Here is a 22,774-nt window from a genome sequence, read left to right on the forward strand (position 1 = left end):
GGCATGTCACGGTGCGAGGGGGAGGGGTAGGAAATTGATGGCAGGATGGCAGCTGCTTTGGGGTTTTTATTAACTGCCACCTAAAGAGGAGCCAAAAGTGTATGAATGTGTGTGTGTGTGTGTGTTCGCGGGTGGGAGGGCCAACAATTATCAGAGGCACGGGGCATGTGGCATGAGGTGTGACTGAAGGAATCTTCTGACTGGATTCCCGACTTTGGTTATGCATTGAATGAGTAATGCTACGGCAGTTCGTACGTATGTATTGGCTGTCGACAGTGCCCATGTCCGCTGTCCTGATGGGCAAATACTAGTATTTTGCGCACACATTTTGCCAGCATATTTGGTGCTGTCTCCGTCGCCGCCTCCCTCTGGACGAACCGCCCGAAAGGACACGCCCCAAAGGGCCAACCAAGTTCCAGCCAGGGCTTTAGCAAATTTATGCTCACCCACACATATACACATACATATATACACGCACACACGAACACGAGCACGAACACGAACACGAATAGAAAGCCAAATAGAAGCTGCGCGCAAATAAGTATGCTACATAAATTGCGCTCATTTGTGCGGGCCCAGGACCCAGAAGAAGGACGAACTTTCAGCAATTTGCCTTGGCATGACCTGACCCAAGCAATTGCACGCCTGCTGCATGCAACCAAAAAAAAAACCATAAAAAAAGAGAAAAAATCATCCATGTACAGAGTGAAGGCGACGAAAAAAGATCCCGGCAAACGGATAACGAAGGTAGTACGAGGTACCTCAGGTGTCAACTTTTGCACAAAGTCGCAGAAAATTGTTAATAGAACAGAACTTGGACGGGGGGGACACGGACCCCCCTCCTTGGCTACGGGACAAGTATGTGGCATGCCGTGGGCAAACTTCTGATTCAGTTTTTCCCAAAACTGTTTCGGCTCCAAGGTAATTTATTCGATACTGTACTTTGGCTGAACCTGTTTTATGTTTTTCTTAAAAATTTGAACGATTTCTAGGCAGATATTTAGCTCTGATTGCCAGTTGATATATGGGAGAGTGGACTCAGCTTTGACTCAGTGTTGAAAAAGTGTTGTCTGTGAAGATTGTACTCCACTTGTTCTAGTGATAATATGCTCCACTTGTCAGCTTTTTTCCCCTTTGAAAGTCGGCCCTTTTGTTCATCATTTACGATCAGTTTCAAGCTGATTAATTTGCCACTGTAATGTTCTTTCTTGTTAGTTTTCTAGCAGAATCTTAAGGGACTTTTCTGAATGCAACCCTTTTTTTCTCTTCTTCAAAATATATCATTTCTTATCTGTCTGTAATCATGACTGTTCTAATCTCAGGAAACTGTTTGTTTTTTTTTTCAAAAGGTGACCCCGACGTTTTTCTTGCACGCGTGGAGCCACTGACGTCCCGTGCCCTGTTCCCTCTGAAGGCTGCTGTTGCTTCTGCCTGAAGATGCCTGGAGGCGTTGAGGCAAAAATATGATTCATGTCAGAATTGTCGTGCGTATAAATGAATATTTGAATTATTGTTGTCATGCTACGTGTTTCGGTGGGCAGAGAGCATACATATATCCTCGAACGAGCAAGCATTCCACTTATGTATTTGTATATACGTATATGGAAATGCTTGCGTAAAGGTGTCGGTGCGCGTTGTGCAGGTTCATAAGTTATGGGCAACTTCCTGGGACACCAGAAGCCACGAATCAGAGAGAGCCCCCACCCCTTCCTATTTCCCAAAAGATCCCCAGTGTCCAGATAGATAGATGGTCCGGAGGATGGCTCGACTCCGACTCTGACTCTGGGCATATGTGTGTCTGTGTGTCACCCTACAGGCATGGCTTGGTCCTGGGCCCGGGCCTGGGTCTGTGGGTCACCTGCTCATCATCATGAGACTGGGCTTTACCTTTGCCAGATAGGCATAAGTTTTAATGTCTCAATTGGCTTTATGGCTACCTCTACTTTCTCTCTCTCTCTATCGCCGGCTGTCTCCTTTTGCTGTCTCATTTGGCTTTCTCTCAGTGTATGTGTGTGTCTGGAATCACTTAAGTTTGGTTTTGTTTTTCAGTTGCCAAAACTCTGTTTGAATGCATAATCAGCGTGTTCTTTACGGCATACAGACGGAGGAGGGTCCTTGTCCCTGCCCCACTCCCCACTCTTTACGGCAGTTCCGCTGTTCCGCTGTTGCTCCTGCTGCTTTTGTTATATGTATTATGTTGAGTGCTGGCTATTAACTTACACCGAATGAACGTGCGCACCACGCGGCGTATGAGTGATAAATAAATGATGCGCCAACAGGCAGGCCTAGGAGGAGCCCCCAGTCATGGCCTCTGTGTGTGCTCTGGTCTTAGTCGATATTCGAAATAAATTAAAAACTTTTTCAATTGCATTTCACGGCGACTACGTGTCTGCAAGGTATCCATGTTCGGCGGTGTACATATATCATATGTGGATATATTTACATATGTATATACATAGTAGGTATGTACGTATACATGGGTTAGATAATACATGTGTGTAAACAAATAGCCGTGTATGAAATTTGTACATATATGGTTATGCACAGTGTGTTTCAGGGCTTTAAGGTACATTTTGAGTGGCTGTAGTGAAACATTTTCTATGAAGAAAGCTTTTTCGTACTTCTTTCCTTAAAAAACCTGCTTAAGCCTTTTTTTGCTTAAGATTTTCCTTAAAAAGTATCCTTGAAACGAAGTACTGCCTAAAGAACACTTGAATATTATATTCAATTATTGTATTCAGTCTTGCAAAACGTTTTCAGCCCATTTCGACCTTCCTTGAATGAAATTTTTTTACACAATTCTGTTGGGCTGTGGTTTTGCCAGGTTTTCAAGTGATGTTGCGGTTTGCTGCCTACCGCACTGAAACGTACTGTAGTACGACTATACGCTCATTTCTAATTAATTTCCCAACATCCCGCAGCCTTTTGGCCTTCCCTTCCGTTGCGACGCCTTTTCCGCCCCCCAATTCAATTAAGCTTATGAAAACTTGAAGCACCAAATTTAAAGCATCATTAACACTTTCATCTGTGTGTCTGTGTGTGTACCTGTGTGTGTGTGTGCGTCCCAGAGTGTCTGCCTTGTGTGTGGCATGTTCGTGCTGTATAATAAAATTAACAACTTTATTGCATTGTCGCCTCCGTCGTCTGACGGTAGCAGCCGGCAACAAAATACCATCCTTAAATGCCTATAGGCAACATTCCCCGCGCCCCCACCCGTCTAGGCAGCAGTCATTCAGGCAACAAAGAGGCACAGGAGGCACAATGGAAAGTGAATGGAAGTGGTGGAAACTGTGGGCAAAAGTTGATCAAATCGAATTGCGAAACTCCACGATCGGAAGGAAGTGCAAATCAGCACACACACACACACACGGTAGAAGAGTCACAGTCACTTTTCCTCAAGACCCATTTGAGACACCACCACCTCATTCTGCAGTCGAGGGTTTTGCCGCAACTCTTTTTCCTTGCAGCTGCATCTCTCAACCGGAAAATGCCAGCTCATCGTTTGGCTTTGCCATTATTAAACTTTTGCTTAAATGGGTTTTTCCCGTGGACGACAGCTCTTCGGTAATTTTTCACTTGACCGCCGGCAAAAAGTTGTGGCCCAAAAATTGTTTTCGCTGCACTCGACACCGACACCGACATCGCACCGAGGAGTTTTTGGGGTACGGGGCCACGACCAGGACACCGCCAGTTGATTTAAATTGAGCCAAGAAATGCATTAGCCAGGATCAACAGAGGAAACAGCCTCTGACACCGGGGAAGGACCTGCCGGCCAGTCGAGGAGATTTAGTGCCAATCATAAGGGCATCGCATCCATTGATTTACGCTAATGCATTTTTAAATGCATCCCACTTTCGCTCCGACCTGACCTCTGGCCTGGTTATCCTTATCCTTATCCTTATCCCTCTTTCGCAGGCACTCCACACAACAAGGTAAGCACAAAAGTTACGAGCTGCTAAGCGCACACCCATATCCTTAAGGGATGGAACTGGCACTGGCACTGGCACTGGCACTAGCACTGGAGGGGGGGGCTCCAGGAGCTCTCGCCAGACAGGATACTTTAAGTCACCTAAGTGCGAATAAATCAGCAAATTGCCAGACGAGACGACGACGACGAGGACGAGGATGAGGACGAGTACGATGCCGTCGGGTGGGTGGGTCGTGGAAAAACACATTATAAGCTAAAATTATTATAATCGTTGCGTAGTTGCAGGCGCGCACAGTTCATAAATAACCCTCCTTCCCATCCCAGAAATGAAATCACATGAAAATGCAGTAGAAAAGGATAAAGAGGCAGAAGGAAATAAGGGAGCAGTGAAAGGAGCAGCAGGGAGCAGACAAAGTAGAGCACTGGAGTACATCGAAGGAGCGGTGTACACTATGTATGTATATATCCACAGCAAACTATATCCGGCCTGCCCCATGGCCAGAGTTGGGATCACGCTTATTAAATATATACTCCGTTAGGGGTAGTTCTCTCCAAAAGAAGTTAGTTGATAGCAAATCTTTCCACCGAAACTGAAAAGTTTTCAAATCTTCTACAGATACGGAACACTGTGATTTATCTGACGTTGCACGAAACTCTGTTGCATATTAATTTTGATATAAATACATAACTTGTTCGCTTGTACATCTCACTTGTTCTTTAGAAATATAACATGTTCCTCAGATAATCAAAGGTTTTTTGTACTCGAGAGCTATTTCTTCTATTGTTTAACTAATGTTTTAATAAGCAAATACTTACATATTGTCTATAGTAGGGGGGGATTTTGGTTTTGGAAAATTGATCGCTACACAACATTTTCCGTCGGAGGCTTCGTTCTCTCAAAAATTCGCCCTCGGTCTTTCTTGATTTGCCTAAGGACCTATATATATCTCTTTTGTATAGACATATATTTATGCTGTTCACAATTGAAGGCTCTACTTATTTATTTTTCGAGCATTATCTTATCTTTGATCAGTCAGAGGTTCTAGCTCGGAGAGAGTTCTCCTTTCAACTCATTAAAGAACAAGATTCGACCGCCTCAGATAGCGAGCTGTAGCAGGGGACGTACATTGATACGAGTAGTGTCATGGCATAACTCGGCAAAGGGGCATGCCATTTGCGGTTTTGCGTAAGGTGACACGACCGCAGAGTCAAGGCTTCTCAGGCGCCGCAGAATGCGAATAGATGAATAGATGGAATGCCTGGAATGATTGCTGCATGTCCTTAAGTGCTGCCTGCATGCAGTTCATTAGTGTGTAGCTATGAGAGTGTGGGAGGGCAGAAGGAAGTGTGCAACGATTTGCATCAATTGAGGAGCGGGCCGAAGACCACAGCCACAGAAGGGACAGACAGCGACAGTGGACAGGGAGAACGACCTTAACAAATTGACGGAATTTTCAATAAAACCTGGGAGTAAATTCCAAGACCACCTATCTTTCTGATTGACTTGGATCATTCATTCACTCCTTGAGGATGGAGGATGAGTGCCTGCCACATCATCTGTGCGGCACACAGCAGAGCAGGCCGCAGCTAACAAACAACCGCATAGCAAACAAAAACACAATCAAAGTGGGTGTTTGTAGTGGGGCGGATCGAAGCTCAACTCTCCCACAACGCAATTCCTGTAGCCGTCATAAAAAATGAAAACCGTTATGTTTAGTGGTATATATATAATTATGTGTGTGTATTTGGTTGGACGGTCGCGCGGTAGATCGGCCGTCTGAAGCGGGGGTGAAATCGTAACTGCTCAACTCTATGCCTTATGGTGCTTTTTCTGCCGTGAGCGCCGTGTGGATCGTGGATTGTGGATCCGATTGCCCCTCCGAGCGCGCGAGAGCGAGTTGGGACCGGGGCGCACGGAGTTGGCACAGTGCGCGGAAATTGTTTACGGCTGGCCTGAACATCCTCCCCCCCCCCTTGCAGGATTGCAAAGTATAATGGGGTGGCCTATGGCTGGGCGTACGCCCCGGACCCGATTCATCCCAAAAAAGGCGCTCTGGACTTGACAAGGACGTCGACTCAGTGTCGCTCCACGGTCGGATAGGCGTGAGGATGCGCAAAAAGGGGGTTGCTCTTGAGGAATCTGTGGATGGCGCCGTGGTTCCTACGACGGGGCGGCTCGCGGGGAGACGAGTGTGTCGTTCGTCGGGAGCCGATGTAGATGGCGACGGTTGTAGTGTCCAACTATTCGAAAATCAAAAGAAAAAAGGAAAAGGTCGAACAAGTTAGGTACACTTTCTAGAAAGATACTTTTCATACCGCCCTCGCTAGCATAGCTCGAAGAAATTGGTGGAATGCAGGAGATCCAGAAGATCATCCGATTGCACAGTTATGTTAAAGCTTAAAGCTCAACTTGGGAATGCAATAGGTACAGGCGAATAGACTTTATTCATGTGAAATCATTCCCCTGCATAGTTTCACTTACGGCACACGTATATATAGATTTTCGTGATAGCAATCGCAGAGTGAATGGTGAAGACACGTGGAGTTACATAACTTCCAATTTTTCGCTATTATCCAATCATCCACTGTTTATTTGGATTAATAAACCCGAAGAGTGGCGTTAGCTGAACTACCCGAGGGAAAAGTGCAAATAAAGTGAAATTCTTGAAAGAAGCAAAGGTACGTTAGTCCTCCGTGGAAAGATAAGGTTCTGACACAGTTTTATTTAGGGATAGGAGTACTGGAAAATCTTAATACAGCCAAGCCGGCCAACCAATCTACGGTATCAACTACTAAAACAACAAAGCTGACCGTTTGGGAGTTAGTGCAGTGCACATCCACGGCGGCAAAGTGAAGGCTGAACCGTTGACGTTGGGCTAGCTCAATATCGGAAATCATTTACGGCTCGTGAAAGACCAACCACCATACACCACTGCTGGATGTCCGAACTTCAGTTTGAACCTGCCGATCTCAAAAAGCCGGAGGACATAATCGTCACCAACCTACGAAAATTTACAAAGGATTGAGTAATTAGGCTAGCCTAAACCACATTGCCTCAGAACCACTCTTGCTGTCAGCAGATTTTTGTTTTATTTCGATTCCCGTGTTTCTCAAGTTAAATTTCAAGTGCAAGTTCCCGTTTGCCTTTATCATTATCACATAAAAATCTATACGCTGCTGCTCTAAGAACCAGCTGTTTAGATCCACATATTCATATCTCGTTTATCATTGTGTTGATTAATGTAGTAACTAAATAGCTTCCTCCAATGAGTAAATTTGTAAAGTAACTGAAGATTTTGAAAACTGAGCAATATGAGTTTGGGATAATGTGTTTCTCTTTATATATATATATACATTTATACTGACCAACCTCTAAATTACACAGCGTATACAAATGAATCCGTCAAAGTCATCTTGGGCCCAACGATACACCGATGAGTTTAACCAATTACTGTGAGTACCACTAGTGGCTGAAACCACAATGCCTATACACCAATGCAGGCGTAAGTTTGTTAAAGTAGATAAATATATACTGATTTGAAAGAATATTTCCCCCTCAAATGCTCAAATAATTAAGTTTTTTTTTGCTGATCCAAGAAGAAGGAAGTTTGTATATTTTTGTTTATTTGTAAATGTAAGGTATCGGATTATATCTGTAATTTATGTAAAAAATATCAATACAATCTCTTATGGTTAGGGACATTTAACATAAAAAAATAAAATGAATTGGTAATCATGAATATGTCTGCCTAAACTAAATATTATCTCCGTCCGTCAAGTACTTATGCTTATCTCCCTCAAAATGCACTAGAAGATGTTGGATCTTTGAATTGGGACAACGCCCGAATGTAAACGCGTTTGTCATGGTTGGGTGGGTAAAGACTAGGGACATACATCACCGCTGTTCCCTCCATCAGACAGAAGACGAACTACACTTTTTCTAAGCGTTTTCTAAATGCGTATCGGCGCAGAGTGGAAATGAGTTTTTTTTTTTTGGTTATTGATATTAACGTCTAGATCCTGTTTATTTTTTTTGAAGCGCATTATATTGATTTGTGTCAGGAAAACTGTGTAGCTAGGGGAGAAAGAACCCCGACCAATCCGACGAGCTGGACCCGAGCAATGCAAGAATGCGCGCCTTCGAACCTAGCTTCCTATTAACATGAGGTCAGAAAAAAACCATCTATTGGCCAATGTCGGAGTTAGAGCCTGAATAGGCTCTGGCCCTAACTCACTGGCGAAGACTGAACACTACACGGTACAGTCGCGGCTGAGCGGGCTGCGAAGAGCGAGGGCGGCGTTTTGCATGGTTCGATTTAGATGGCGACGATGCTCCCGAGGCTGAGCGGGCCGGACGACGAGACGTGGGTACGTGGAGTAGCGTGTGGTTGTTTTTGCCGGAGTGTTGGTGAGCCAGGCAGTTCCCGCAATACTGGTTGATAAGGACAGCTCGGAGTTTCTCTTCGGGGCTCAGGAGAAGAAATTGGTGGTAGGTCCGTAGCGGATGGACTCCTTGGCAGATTCGGCAACGGTAGGAGCCAATTTCCCGAGCACGTCGGTTCTCCCTGGTGCGGTTGGCGCGGGGACGTGGGGCCATATCTGGGTGCGGAGAACTAAATTGAAATAAAGGCGTCGAAGACACATTAGTAACGATCTTGGAACGGGTGAGAGGCACATTGCCGCCCGGTTACATAGTCTGGTGAGGCTATGTTGATCTAAGGACGGATTCACCTTCGAGTTCAGGCTTGAATTCGGACCGGAGCGTAGAGCTTTCATACAGTGCATATTTTGGAAATATTTCCGTCGGTCAGGAGACCGTTCGAGAACTTCTGCGGAGGGAGCTGGAAGGAAATTGCTGTCGTAAAAAGACCCCGAGTCTTCTACCAGTGTGATAGGTCGTCTGGAAATTTGACTCGAGAACGATTAGATTTGATTCATCACCTGAGGCACTGGACCTGTGAGTACCCAGCCGAAAATGGTCTCCTGCCCGAGGAGAGAGCCACAGATGTTGGTCAGTGAGCCACTTAACTGAATGGACGGAAGGATATCCGCTCCAATCAGGATATCTATTTGTGAACTCTCATAGAAGGTCGGATCCGCCCATGAGAGGTTCGGCAGGTCTCTCAAGAACCCTTGCGAGATCGGATGCGATGGAATATTCGCGGCCAATTCCGGAATAACGTAGGCTGTGGCATTTAGTTGTAAGCCCGGCTTAGTCGGAGAACGGATGGAAAAACTGCAGAGCTTCTTTGACTGAGCGGATACGGCATTATTTAGGCCGGAGACCTGTGCCTGGATACGTTGGAATGGCAATTTGATCATGTCCACAAGACGTTCTGTAATGAACGTCGCCTCTGAGCCAGAGTCGATCAGAGCGCGGGCGTGGAAAGTTTTTCCCAGGTGGCAAATATTAACGATGGCCGTGCCTAGGAGGACAGCACTCGTGCCGGAGGCGAAATATGACTGAACGTTTGGCTGGGCTTCGGACGAACTTGGATTTTGTACGCTTGGTACTCGTAGATGTAGCTCGGGCCACGCTGAGGAATTTTGTGCCGTTGTGGAAATCGCCTCGCTGGAGTTTGCTGGATTGCTACGGTGCAGAAGCGTATGGTGCCGGTCTCCACAAATTATGCAATTGTGGGCGCTTTGGCATGCTCGTATCTGGTGGCCCCTTGCAAAGCAGTTCAAACAAAGCTGCTTTTGCTTAATGTAGTCGGAGCGAGCGCCAGCGGGCATTTAAAGGAAGTAAGGGCATAACCGGATTGGATGATACTCTTTGGAGCAGAGATCACACGTGCTCCTCGTTTGATTCACTGTGGTCTCGAACGAGTGGGCACTCCTAGGATAAGGACTTCCTTGAGACCGAAACGGATTGCTTCTCGAATTGTCTGCAGTGCGTATGCTCGCCCTGGAGTGGGCCTGAGTCTCCATGCCTGGATGGTCGTCCTCGGTCACTTCGAGAGACAGGTACCGCTCCGCCAGGAACTTGTCCATGGCGTGCCAGGTGGGAATTTCGGACTTGTGCGTCACGGATTGCTCCCAAAGCTCTAAGGTCGTCTTTGGCAGCTTAGCGGAAATGAGGTACACTAAAACTCCGTCAGCGAAAACGCTGTCTGTGGAGACCTCGGAATGGGTGAGTGTCGTGAGGCACTTGTGGACGGCCCTCTGGAGCTCTTTTAGCGCTGCTGCTGACTCGGTACGGATTTGGGGCAGACTGAAAAGGATCTTCAGCTGGGCCTTGAGTATCAGCCTCTTGTTTTGGAAACGCTCACGGAGGGCGTTCCATGCGGACGCGAAACCCTCGTTCGTAAGTGGAGCCTGTGCCACTATGTCGTGGGCTTCACCGCTTGTCTTTTTGTTGAGGTGGAACAGTTTTTCCACTGGAGCCAACCTTGGGTTTTCTATGTAGATGGCGGTGAACAGGTCTCGGAACGTGGGCCACTGCTGGTAGTCCGCACTGAAAACTTCAGTGTCACATGGAGGGAGGCGGCAACCGCCGGAAGTCGGCACTTGAACGGCCAGTTGCGGCGTGTGAGGGACAGTCGGGGGCTCGAGCTGATCGTTCAGTTCGGCCAGGCATTGCGCGTAGACCGCGTAGCAGTCATCGTACATCTCTTGGACATAAGCTACACCCTCTGGATCCTCTTCCGCCATCGTCACCGAACAGGCCGCGAACCTTTGCGTCCACCTTTGCCCACAGGCTTCGGAGTTGTTCTCGATGGACTTGGTAGAGCGAGCGGGTTGGTGTGCTAGCATCTGGAGCGCTGAGCTTCTGGTCGAAGCGGGTCAGTCTGCTTGCGGCCAAGGCAAACTTAGACTGTGCGGAACTGGCGGCCATAGTGCTAGGAGCCGTGCGAGGGACTCCCGAGGGGAGCAACAAATCCTCGAAGGCATGTGGTGCGTGAGCCCTGGACGTGGTCGGACCTCGCTCAGCTGGGGCCGGACGGGAAGATGTGGGCGTAGTGGCTGAGCCGTTGGAGCTGGGTGGATGGGTCAAACTCAGCGAACTCACCCGCTTAAACTTCTTGCGAGATTTATTCTCAACAGTGGGCATGTTTTGCTGATGGATCTGCGATAACGCGTAGTAGAGTCGCAAAGGTAGGTGAGCGGAAAAGGCGACGTGGAATTTCAGAACTACGAACCGTGGATATGTGGTTTTGGTGGAATTTATTGCGAGTATTTAAATTATGGAAATAGTACACCGTGGCCGGAATAAATAGATATAAATACTACGATTGAACTACGGTTGAAAACAATATACTCTCGAAATGCAGGGTAGCGCGTCACTTGGCGTTCCGTTACAGTCAAGCGCGGCACCGAAAAATATTCTCCCAACAACTACAACGCAGGCAAACGGTGTAGAAGCGAAAGCGAAAAGAAAAACGAAAAGAATGCACCGCTGCTGCTGCTTGTATGTGTGCATGTATGGCTGTAAGTGCTATGTACCGCGGCTTGGGTTGAAGAGATGTCAAACAACGGGTAAAACGGTGGATAACCGTTTTATATACAATATGTATATTATATAGATGTGCAAGAATATGCTAATTTAAAATGCGTACGTATAGATATGTAAGATAAATACATACATATGTATGTGCAGTATGTATGGATCGTTATTTTGTTGGTACTATAATTAGTTAAATAAGGAGGCGCAGTGATTTGTTATTTTATTTCCTTATAAAACCGACAAACTATGGAACGTTGAGCATGCACGGAATAAACCACAAAAATAATTGCAAGAATATGCCTTTATGTTTGTTGCCAGCCGCTTGGATTGCGTTGCGATGTGTACATACATATGTACATGTATGTATGTATGTATGTTAGCAACGAAAGCTCAGCTGGTAGCTGGAGAGGTAAGAATATTATTTACACTGGATCGGAAGCTGAACGCAGGAGTTAGCTCGGATCAAATTAAACCTTTGGAGAAGTAGGAAGCCACAACCGTTGGCAGAACGAAGTATGGTTTAATTTGGAGCTAGAGCGAGAAATAAATACATACACATGCATGTACATATGCCACGGGAACTCGGACTGGGATGGAAAACTCGCACAAAATCACTGCACTGTTGTTAGGCACAATCGAAGAGTACTTATCTTGAACTTGGAGCGATCCGCCGATGCTAGCTGGGGTGAGCTTCTCCTTATGGGGAAGGCGAAGATCCGGCTCGAAGGACCAATGCTTGTAGTGGGGCGGATCGAAGCTCAACTCTCCCACAACGCAATTGCTGTAGCCGTCATAAGAAATGAAAACCGTTATGTTTAGTGGTATATATATAATTATGTGTGTGTATTTGGTTGGACGTTCGCGCGGTAGATCGGCCGTCTGAAGCGGGGGTGAAATCGTAACTGCTCAACTCTATGCCTTATGGTGCTTTTTCTGCCGTGAGCGCCGTGTGGATCGTGGATTGTGGATCCGAGCGCCCCTCCGAGCGCGCGAGAGCGAGTTGGGACCGGGGCGCACGGAGTTGGCACAGTGCGCGGAAATTGTTTACGGCTGGCCTGAACAGTGGGAAAGGCCATGGACATGGACAACGACGCGGATGCACAAAAAACGTGGGAAAACAATGAAGAAGCATACAGAAAAACTACGTAAAGTAAAGCAAAAATCAATGTAATTTTAAACAAATTAATGGCCATTGTGGGAAATGTGCGTCAATGAGCACGCCGCCACATCAACATCGATACGATACAATAACAATGTCCATCCATGGACCTGCAATAAACTGCAATAAACTGGAATAGGAGAGCAAAAAAAATTTGTGTAAAACCAGAGGCAATCAGGAGCAGAAACAGGTTCTCGAAACGGACGACCGACATCGGCCAGGACCCTGGCGATTTATTTGTGAAATATTTGCGGCAATTTGCTTTATGTAATATTTGCATTATGATTATTGCGATTATCATTACGATTCTTCGAATCGAATAAATTTTAAACTGGCCCCCAAAGCGGGTCTTGCTGCTCGCTCTCTCCGTCATTCTTCCTATTTTCTTTCCCATTTTTTTTCTCGACTACAGTCCACAGTCCATCCGCAGCGACTTGAAGCAAAGAAAAACTGACCCACAAGATATGAACTCTCCCCCCATCTCCTGGGGTCTGGGGTCTGCTGAATTATGGTTGCTGCCTGCATCGACTTGTGCGAGTCTCTGGCGGTGGCGCTGGTGGTGGTGGTGGCGGTGGTGTCCCCTGCAGGTCCTCCAGAGCGATGCGAAGACATTTTTAAGGAGCTCCGCAGGGAGCTTCTTCCTTCTTCCATGAACTTTTTCCATTCAACTGCTGAGCTCAACTTGATTATTTATTGGAAGTAGTTTTGCGAAATTAGATTTCCATAAACTTGTAACCATGTTTGTCCTGAAAAGGTGTCGAAACGATTGAACAAATAGCCATCAAATGAAATACTTACATGACTGGGAACAGTCTACGAAGTTCCGATTGAGAGTTGAGCAGGTATTTCAATTGTGGTACTCACTAATATACTTAATATACTTTGATTTGTAGAACGAAAAGCTTAAGTTGAAAGCGGGAGATTGTTGGGACTTAATACTAATAGAAATCAGATTTCCTTATACAATTTTTGGAGAATTCGTGAGTGTTATTGTATTAATTGTACATATGTATGTACATACATATATTCATATTTCTACATTTATAAATCGTAAATTTGTGGTGACAGTGAAGGTTTTTAACGCCCGTTTCCCACCCCGTTAAGTATATACATATGTATAAATATTCTTAATCAGCATCACTAACCGAGTCGATATAGCCATGTCGGTCTTCTGGCCGTCTGGCCGTCTGGCCGTCTTGTTTGCCGCTTAGTTCTCAGAGACTATACCAGCTAGAGCAACCAAATTTTGTATCCACATTCCTGTTAAATCTCACTGTTACAAGTTTATTTCGAAATTTTCCTCCACCTTTTTCCGCCCCCTCAAAGAACGAAAATCTACAAGTTTAAAGATACGAGAAAATTAAAAAAGAGAATCATAGAGAACGGGCATATCTACCAGATTTCAGGATCTGAATCAGATCCGATCATTATTACAACCAAAAGAAACAAATCAACTTTTTGTCGCTACGCAGCGCCCGACGACACGCTCTGACTGATTTTCTGTCTCTCTCGCACGCAGTCTTTGTCGTGTCGTTCGTGGTTACGCGCCGTTTGGCGGAGGAGAGCACTAAAACCACAAAATACGGTTTTTTGGACGTTCCCAGTCTTAGCCTAATTTGTAGCTTATTTATTTTTGAGACGCGGAAATTTTAGCAACACTGAGCATAACGATGTTTTCCCCTAGCTCCATCTCTTTCACTCTCCCAGCTGAGCAGCAGGCAAATAAGTGTGGCCTTGCATGCCAGCTGCATGTATGTACTTCTCTTCTACTCTTTCTTTTACACAGAGATTCGCCAGCTGCGTGTTCTACACCATGATGCAATTATACAAGGTGGTCTCGTCGGGAGCCGAAGTTCGTTCGTGTTGTCCCTTATCGTCAGTGCATGCTTGCTTGTGGTTGTTCACGGACGAATTTTTTGATATATTCTTAACCCTTATGTCCCGACAACAACAAAATTATAAAAGCATATAAAAAAAATACCACAGAATTAGAAGTAATCTTTATATATTATGTAAAAGAACACTTTAATATAACTAAAAATGTTGAAGAAAAATTATTAATGGCTGCATAAAATTTAAATATTAATATATCAGTAAAATCATTTTATTTTAAAATTTTAAAGCCCACGGGCCTGTTAAGGGCTAATCAACATCAACATATACCGTCTCACTCACACTCACTATACTATTAGGACCCAAAAGGCACGTGGGAGCGCGCGGGGTTTCAATTCCCTTTTCGCCTGTACTTCGTCTCTACTGCGACCCCGCTGCCCATCGGTTTCGTCTGTTCGGCAATGCCTTCACCGTCGAAGCGGTGGTCGCGGATCGCCGATGTCATTGGAGCGGCACAGTGGGACCTTTGGCCGTCTCAGCTTGCTAAATTAGTTAGTTAGTCAATAAATATTTGCGCACTGAAAAAATGTTAAACTTTGAGTGCTTATATCTCCTAAACTAAAACTATCTTGAAAATTCGATTGGAAAATTCTTTATTAGATGCGTACATTAAATTTATCTAAAGCACTCATACAATTTTTTGACTATTTCGGCTGAGTCCCCACTGTGCCGCGCCAAAGACATCAGCGACCACGCTGCCCTACGGTTTCGGCACGCAGACACTGACATGCTTTTAGTGCGCTTGTGTGTGAAGCTAAAAGCCGTATATGCTGCGGGCGAAACCGGTTTACACAACTACAAGCATATTTCTGGGTTGGCTCGAGCTCGTGCTGACCGTGGCATTGACGAAGCCGAGTAGCACTTCGGAGGCGAAGGTAGCGTAAAAGAGAATTGAGGTACTAGCCCCGCGCGCCCGTACCATGAAGCGTCAAACGAAAATTGAAAAAGCATTTGTTCCTCATGCGACATCTTGGTACAGTATAGCCTTTGCTTTGCCATAACGTTCGTATGAGTCATAGGGCTGCGGCAGACTGAGATTTGTCTACATACATACATATGTATATGAATGCGTACACACGTAATCTCATCTAAGTATTTACGTACACTCATACACACACATGTGTATGTATGTATGATAATACAATAAATGGAGTCTAGGGAGGAGCATAGGAAGATACACAGTTAATGCATATTGGCAGAAAAATCGGCCACGCTGGGTATAATATGTACATACATATGTATCTAATATGGGCATTTACATGGAAAATTTAAAAAAAAGCCAATAGAGGTAATTTGTATCTATATTAATGTATTTCTCACACTCACAGCCTGATTTTAGTAAATTACACTCAAGTCGAGTGCAAAACGCCAGTGAAAACCGCCAATTGCGGCAGCCGTGGAAAAAGCAAGATTCTACCTTACATATACATATGCATGTACATACATATGTATGTAGATGTCTCTGCCTATGGCTGGCCTCTGCTGTCGACGCGGCAGTGAAAAAAAATGGAGAGAGAGATAAATGCTGCTCACGCTGCTGCCGAGTCCGTCGGACTCAGTCCGAACGCTGCGACGACGCACTGGCAGCGAAATACTATAAATACAGCTGCGCCGCTGACTCTGCATTCATTCTTTTTGTTCTGGCCTTCATCCAATTTTCAAATATTTTATACTCTCGATGCTACTTTTTAAGCTACGCAGCCTACATTGGTTGTGGTTAAATAGGGGAACCACCGCAACTTTTTGTGGTGCAGCACAATGACGAAGGACGGTTGTTGGCTGGTTCGGTGCTTGTTGCGGTGGTCCGGTGTTGCGGTGGTTGCCTCGCAACTGTTTACTTTATCGAGATTTGCGATGGCGGCTGTTCCTTTTTGGAGCTGCATTATCGCTTTATTTGCCTCTTTCTTTGTTGCTTCTTCGCTTCATTAGAACTGCTAGTGGAAGACTCGTCCGCATCTGTGATAACTTCCGCACGGCCATCACCTGTAGAACTCGCGTTTTTCACCGCCTTCTTGGTCATCGCAAAATTTGGGGGTGTTGACGCAGACGTGGGTCACGGTTCTCACTCCTTCGTTTAGCCTCCTGGGGAGGAGAAATGACCTTTTTGTGTTGGTGAATCGCACATAGATTTTACCGCGCTTCTCGGTGCGGCAGTACTGCAAATTCTCCCGTTATCGCAAGTTTCAACCGCCTCCCCCAATTCACAAATTTTTTTCGCAGTTTGTCTTAAAAAAAGCCGGATCTGACTGTGATTCTTCTGCTCTCGCCGCTGACTGCATTCATTTTTTTTTTTCTAACCTTAAAAGTTTCATATATTTTATACTCTCGAAATGCTATTTTATAACGCTATTCTGTAGAACTCGCGTTTTTCACCGTCTTCTTGGTCATCGCAAAATTTGGGGGTGTTGACGCAGACGTGGGTCACGGTTCTCACTCCTTCGTTTAGCCTCCTGGGGAGGAGAAATGACCTTTTTGTGTTGGTGAATCGCACATAGATTTTACCGCGCTTCTCGGTGCGGCAGTACTGCAAATTCTCCCGTTATCGCAAGTTTCAACCGCCTCCCCCAATTCACAAATTTGTTTCGCAGTTTGTCTTAAAAAAAGCCGGATCTGACTGTGATTCTTCTGCTCTCGCCGCTGACTGCATTACTTTTTTTTTTCTAACCTTAAAAGTTTCATATATTTTATACTCTCGATGCTATTTTGTAAGCTACGCAGCCTACATTGGTTGTAGTTGAATAGGGGAACCACCGCAACTTTTTGTGGTGCAGCACAATGACGAAGGACGGTTGTCGGCTGGTTCGGTGCTTGTTGCGGTGGCTGCCTCGCAACTGTTTACTTTATCGAGATTTACGATGGCGGCTGTTCCTTTTTGGAGCTGCATTATCGCTTTATTTGCCTCTTTCTTTGTTGCTTCTTCGCTTCATTAGAACTGCTAGTGGAAGACTCGTCCGCATCTGTGATAACTTCCGCACGGCCATCACCTGTAGAACTCGCGTTTTTCACCGCCTTCTTGGTCATCGCAAAATTTGGGGTGTTGACGCAGACGTGGGTCACGGTTCTCACTCCTTCGTTTAGCCTCCTGGGGAGGAGAAATTACCTTTTTGTGTTGGTGAATCGCACATAGATTTTACCGCGCTTCTCGGTGCGACAGTACTGCAAATTCTCCCGTTATCGCAAGTTTCAACCGCCTCCCCCAATTCACAAATTTTTTTCGCAGTTTGTCTTAAAAAAGCCGGATCTGACTGTGATTCTTCTGCTCTCGCCGCTGACTGCATTCATTTTTTTTTTCTAACCTTAAAAGTTTCATATATTTTATACTCTCGAAATGCTATTTTATAACGCTATTCTGTAGAACTCGCGTTTTTCACCGTCTTCTTGGTCATCGCAAAATTTGGGGGTGTTGACGCAGACGTGGGTCACGGTTCTCACTCCTTCGTTTAGCCTCCTGGGGAGGAGAAATGACCTTTTTGTGTTGGTGAATCGCACATAGATTTTACCGCGCTTCTCGGTGCGGCAGTACAGCAAATTCTCCCGTTATCGCAAGTTTCAACCGCCTCCCCCAATTCACAAATTTTTGTCGCAGTTTGTCTTAAAAAAAGCCGAATCTGACTGTGATTCTTCTGCTCTCGCCGCTGACTGCATTACTTTTTTTTTTCTAACCTTAAAAGTTTCATATATTTTATACTCTCGATGCTATTTTTTAAGCTACGCAGCCTACATTGGTTGTAGTTGAATAGGGGAACCACCGCAACTTTTTGTGGTGCAGCACAATGACGAAGGACGGTTGTCGGCTGGTTCGGTGCTTGTTGCGGTGGTTGCCTCGCAACTGTTTACTTTATCGAGATTTACGATGGCGGCTGTTCCTTTTTGGAGCTGCATTATCGCTTTATTTGCCTCTTTCTTTGTTGCTTCTTCGCTTCATTAGAACTGCTAGTGGAAGACTCGTCCGCATCTGTGATAACTTCCGCACGGCCATCACCTGTAGAACTCGCGTTTTTCACAGCCTTCTTGGTCATCGCAAAATTTGGGGGTGTTGACGCAGACGTGGGTCACGGTTCTCACTCCTTCGTTTAGCCTCCTGGGGAGGAGAAATTACCTTTTTGTGTTGGTGAATCGCACATAGATTTTACCGCGCTTCTCGGTGCGGCAGTACTGCAAATTCTCCCGTTATCGCAAGTTTCAACCGCCTCCCCCAATTCACAAATTTTGTTCGCAGTTTGTCTTAAAAAAAGCCGGATCTGACTGTGATTCTTCTGCTCTCGCCGCTGACTGCATTACTTTTTTTTTTCTAACCTTAAAAGTTTCATATATTTTATACTCTCGATGCTACTTTTTAAGCTACGCAGCCTACATTGGTTGTGGTTAAATAGGGGAACCACCGCAACTTTTTGTGGTGCAGCACAATGACGAAAGACGGTTGTTGGCTGGTTCGGTGCTTGTTGCGGTGGTCCGGTGTTGCGGTGGTTGCCTCGCAACTGTTTACTTTATCGAGATTTGCGATGGCGGCTGTTCCTTTTTGGAGCTGCATTATCGCTTTATTTGCCTCTTTCTTTGTTGCTTCTTCGCTTCATTAGAACTGCTAGTGGAAGACTCGTCCGCATCTGTGATAACTTCCGCACGGCCATCACCTGTAGAACTCGCGTTTTTCACCGCCTTCTTGGTCATCGCAAAATTTGGGGGTGTTGACGCAGACGTGGGTCACGGTTCTCACTCCTTCGTTTAGCCTCCTGGGGAGGAGAAATGACCTTTTTGTGTTGGTGAATCGCACATAGATTTTACCGCGCTTCTCGGTGCGGCAGTACTGCAAATTCTCCCGTTATCGCAAGTTTCAACCGCCTCCCCCAATTCACAAATTTTTTTCGCAGTTTGTCTTAAAAAAAGCCGGATCTGACTGTGATTCTTCTGCTCTCGCCGCTGACTGCATTACTTTTTTTTTTCTAACCTTAAAAGTTTCATATATTTTATACTCTCGATGCTATTTTTTAAGCTACGCAGCCTACATTGGTTGTAGTTGAATAGGGGAACCACCGCAACTTTTTGTGGTGCAGCACAATGACGAAGGACGGTTGTCGGCTGGTTCGGTGCTTGTTGCGGTGGCTGCCTCGCAACTGTTTACTTTATCGAGATTTACGATGGCGGCTGTTCCTTTTTGGAGCTGCATTATCGCTTTATTTGCCTCTTTCTTTGTTGCTTCTTCGCTTCATTAGAACTGCTAGTGGAAGACTCGTCCGCATCTGTGATAACTTCCGCACGGCCATCACCTGTAGAACTCGCGTTTTTCACCGCCTTCTTGGTCATCGCAAAATTTGGGGGTGTTGACGCAGACGTGGGTCACGGTTCTCACTCCTTCGTTTAGCCTCCTGGGGAGGAGAAATGACCTTTTTGTGTTGGTGAATCGCACATAGATTTTACCGCGCTTCTCGGTGCGGCAGTACTGCAAATTCTCCCGTTATCGCAAGTTTCAACCGCCTCCCCCAATTCACTAATTTTTTTCGCAGTTTGACTTAAAAAAAGCCGGATCTGACTGTGATTCTTCTGCTCTCGCCGCTGACTGCATTCATTTTTTGTTTCTAACCTTAAAAGTTTCATATATTTTATACTCTCGAAATGCTATTTTATAACGCTATTCTGTAGAACACGCGTTTTTCACCGCCTTCTTGGTCATCGCAAAATTTGGGGGTGTTGACGCAGACGTGGGTCGCGGTTCTCACTCCTTCGTTTAGCCTCCTGGTGAGGAAAATTTACCTTTTTGTATTGGTGAATCGCACATAGATTTTACCGCGCTTCTCGGTGCGGCAGTACTGCAAATTCTCCCGTTATCGCAAGTTTCAACCGCCTCCCCCAATTCACAAATTTTTTTCGCAGTTTGTCTTAAAAAAAGCCGGATCTGACTGTGATTCTTCTGCTCTCGCCGCTGACTGCACTCATTTTTTTTTTCTAACCTTAAAAGTTTCATATATTTTATACTCTCGAAATGCTATTTTATAACGCTATTCTGTAGAACTCGCGTTTTTCACCGCCTTCTTGGTCATCGCAAAATTTGGGGGTGTTGACGCAGACGTGGGTCACGGTTCTCACTCCTTCGTTTAGCCTCCTGGGGAGGAGAAATGACCTTTTTGTGTTGGTGAATCGCACATAGATTTTACCGCGCTTCTCGGTGCGGCAGTACTGCAAATTCTCCCGTTATCGCAAGTTTCAACCGCCTCCCCCAATTCACAAGTTTTTGTCGCAGTTTGTCTTAAAAAAAGCCGGATCTGACTGTGATTCTTCTGCTCTCGCCGCTGACTGCATTACTTTTTTTTTTCTAACCTTAAAAGTTTCATATATTTTATACTCTCGATGCTATTTTTTAAGCTACGCAGCCTACATTGGTTGTAGTTGAATAGGGGAACCACCGCAACTTTTTGTGGTGCAGCACAATGACGAAGGACGGTTGTCGGCTGGTTCGGTGCTTGTTGCGGTGGTTGCCTCGCAACTGTTTACTTTATCGAGATTTACGATGGCGGCTGTTCCTTTTTGGAGCTGCATTATCGCTTTATTTGCCTCTTTCTTTGTTGCTTCTTCGCTTTATTAGAACTGCTAGTGGAAGACTCGTCCGCATCTGTGATAACTTCCGCACGGCCATCACCTGTAGAACTCGCGTTTTTCACAGCCTTCTTGGTCATCGAAAAATTTGGGGGTGTTGACGCAGACGTGGGTCACGGTTCTCACTCCTTCGTTTAGCCTCCTGGGGAGGAAAATTGACCTTTTTGTATTGGTGAATCGCACATAGATTTTACCGCGCTTCTCGGTGCGGCAGTACTGCAAATTCTCCCGTTATCGCAAGTTTCAACCGCCTCCCCCAATTCACAAATTTTTGTCGCAGTTTGCCTTAAAAAAAGCCGGATCTGACTGTGATTCTTCTGCTCTCGCCGCTGACTGCATTCATTTTTTTTTTTTCTAACCTTAAAAGTTTCATATATTTTATACTCTCGAAATGCTATTTTATAACGCTATTCTGTAGAACTCGCGTTTTTCACCGTCTTCTTGGTCATCGCAAAATTTGGGGGTGTTGACGCAGACGTGGGTCACGGTTCTCACTCCTTCGTTTAGCCTCCTGGGGAGGAGAAATGACCTTTTTGTGTTGGTGAATCGCACATAGATTTTACCGCGCTTCTCGGTGCGGCAGTACTGCAAATTCTCCCGTTATCGCAAGTTTCAACCGCCTCCCCCAATTCACAAATTTTGTTCGCAGTTTGTCTTAAAAAAAGCCGGATCTGACTGTGATTCTTCTGCTCTCGCCGCTGACTGCATTCATTTTTTTTTCTAACCTTAAAAGTTTCATATATTTTATACTCTCGAAATGCTATTTTATAACGCTATTCTGTAGAACTCGCGTTTTTCACCGCCTTCTTGGTCATCGCAAAATTTGGGGGTGTTGACGCAGACGTGGGTCACGGTTCTCACTCCTTCGTTTAGCCTCCTGGGGAGGAAAATTGACCTTTTTGTATTGGTGAATCGCACATAGATTTTACCGCGCTTCTCGGTGCGGCAGTACTGCAAATTCTCCCGTTATCGCAAGTTTCAACCGCCTCCCCCAATTCACAAATTTTGTTCGCAGTTTGTCTTAAAAAAAGCCGGATCTGACTGTGATTCTTCTGCTCTCGCCGCTGACTGCATTCATTTTTTTTTTCTTACCTTAAAAGTTTCATATATTTTATACTCTCGAAATGCTATTTTATAACGCTATTCTGTAGAACTCGCGTTTTTCACCGCCTTCTTGGTCATCGCAAAATTTGGGGGTGTTGACGCAGACGTGGGTCACGGTTCTCACTCCTTCGTTTAGCCTCCTGGGGAGGAGAAATGACCTTTTTGTGTTGGTGAATCGCACATAGATTTTACCGCGCTTCTCGGTGCGGCAGTACTGCAAATTCTCCCGTTATCGCAAGTTTCAACCGCCTCCCCCAATTCACACATTTTTTTCGCAGTTTGTCTTAAAAAAAGCCGGATCTGACTGTGATTCTTCTGCTCTCGCCGCTGACTGCATTCATTTTTTTTTTCTAACCTTAAAAGTTTCATATATTTTATACTCTCGAAATGCTATTTTATAACGCTATTCTGTAGAACTCGCGTTTTTCACCGCCTTCTTGGTCATCGCAAAATTTGGGGGTGTTGACGCAGACGTGGGTCACGGTTCTCACTCCTTCGTTTAGCCTCCTGGGGAGGAGAAATGACCTTTTTGTGTTGGTGAATCGCACATAGATTTTACCGCGCTTCTCGGTGCGGCAGTACTGCAAATTCTCCCGTTATCGCAAGTTTCAACCGCCTCCCCCAATTCACAAATTTTTGTCGCAGTTTGTCTTAA

General features: G+C 45.5%; 1 long non-coding RNA gene across 1 annotated transcript; it reads left to right on the forward strand.

Annotated features, from left to right (window-relative positions):
* The first annotated feature begins 6,199 nt into the window (after positions 1-6,199).
* LOC117185988 lies at positions 6,200-6,841 on the forward strand. The gene is made up of 2 exons (XR_004471174.1): positions 6,200-6,607; positions 6,658-6,841. It is a non-coding gene; the product is annotated as an uncharacterized LOC117185988 (long non-coding RNA).
* The last annotated feature ends 15,933 nt before the right edge of the window (positions 6,842-22,774 follow it).

This window comes from Drosophila miranda, chromosome XL (genome assembly GCF_003369915.1).
Source record: "Drosophila miranda strain MSH22 chromosome XL, D.miranda_PacBio2.1, whole genome shotgun sequence".
Lineage (NCBI taxonomy): Eukaryota > Metazoa > Arthropoda > Insecta > Diptera > Drosophilidae > Drosophila > Drosophila miranda.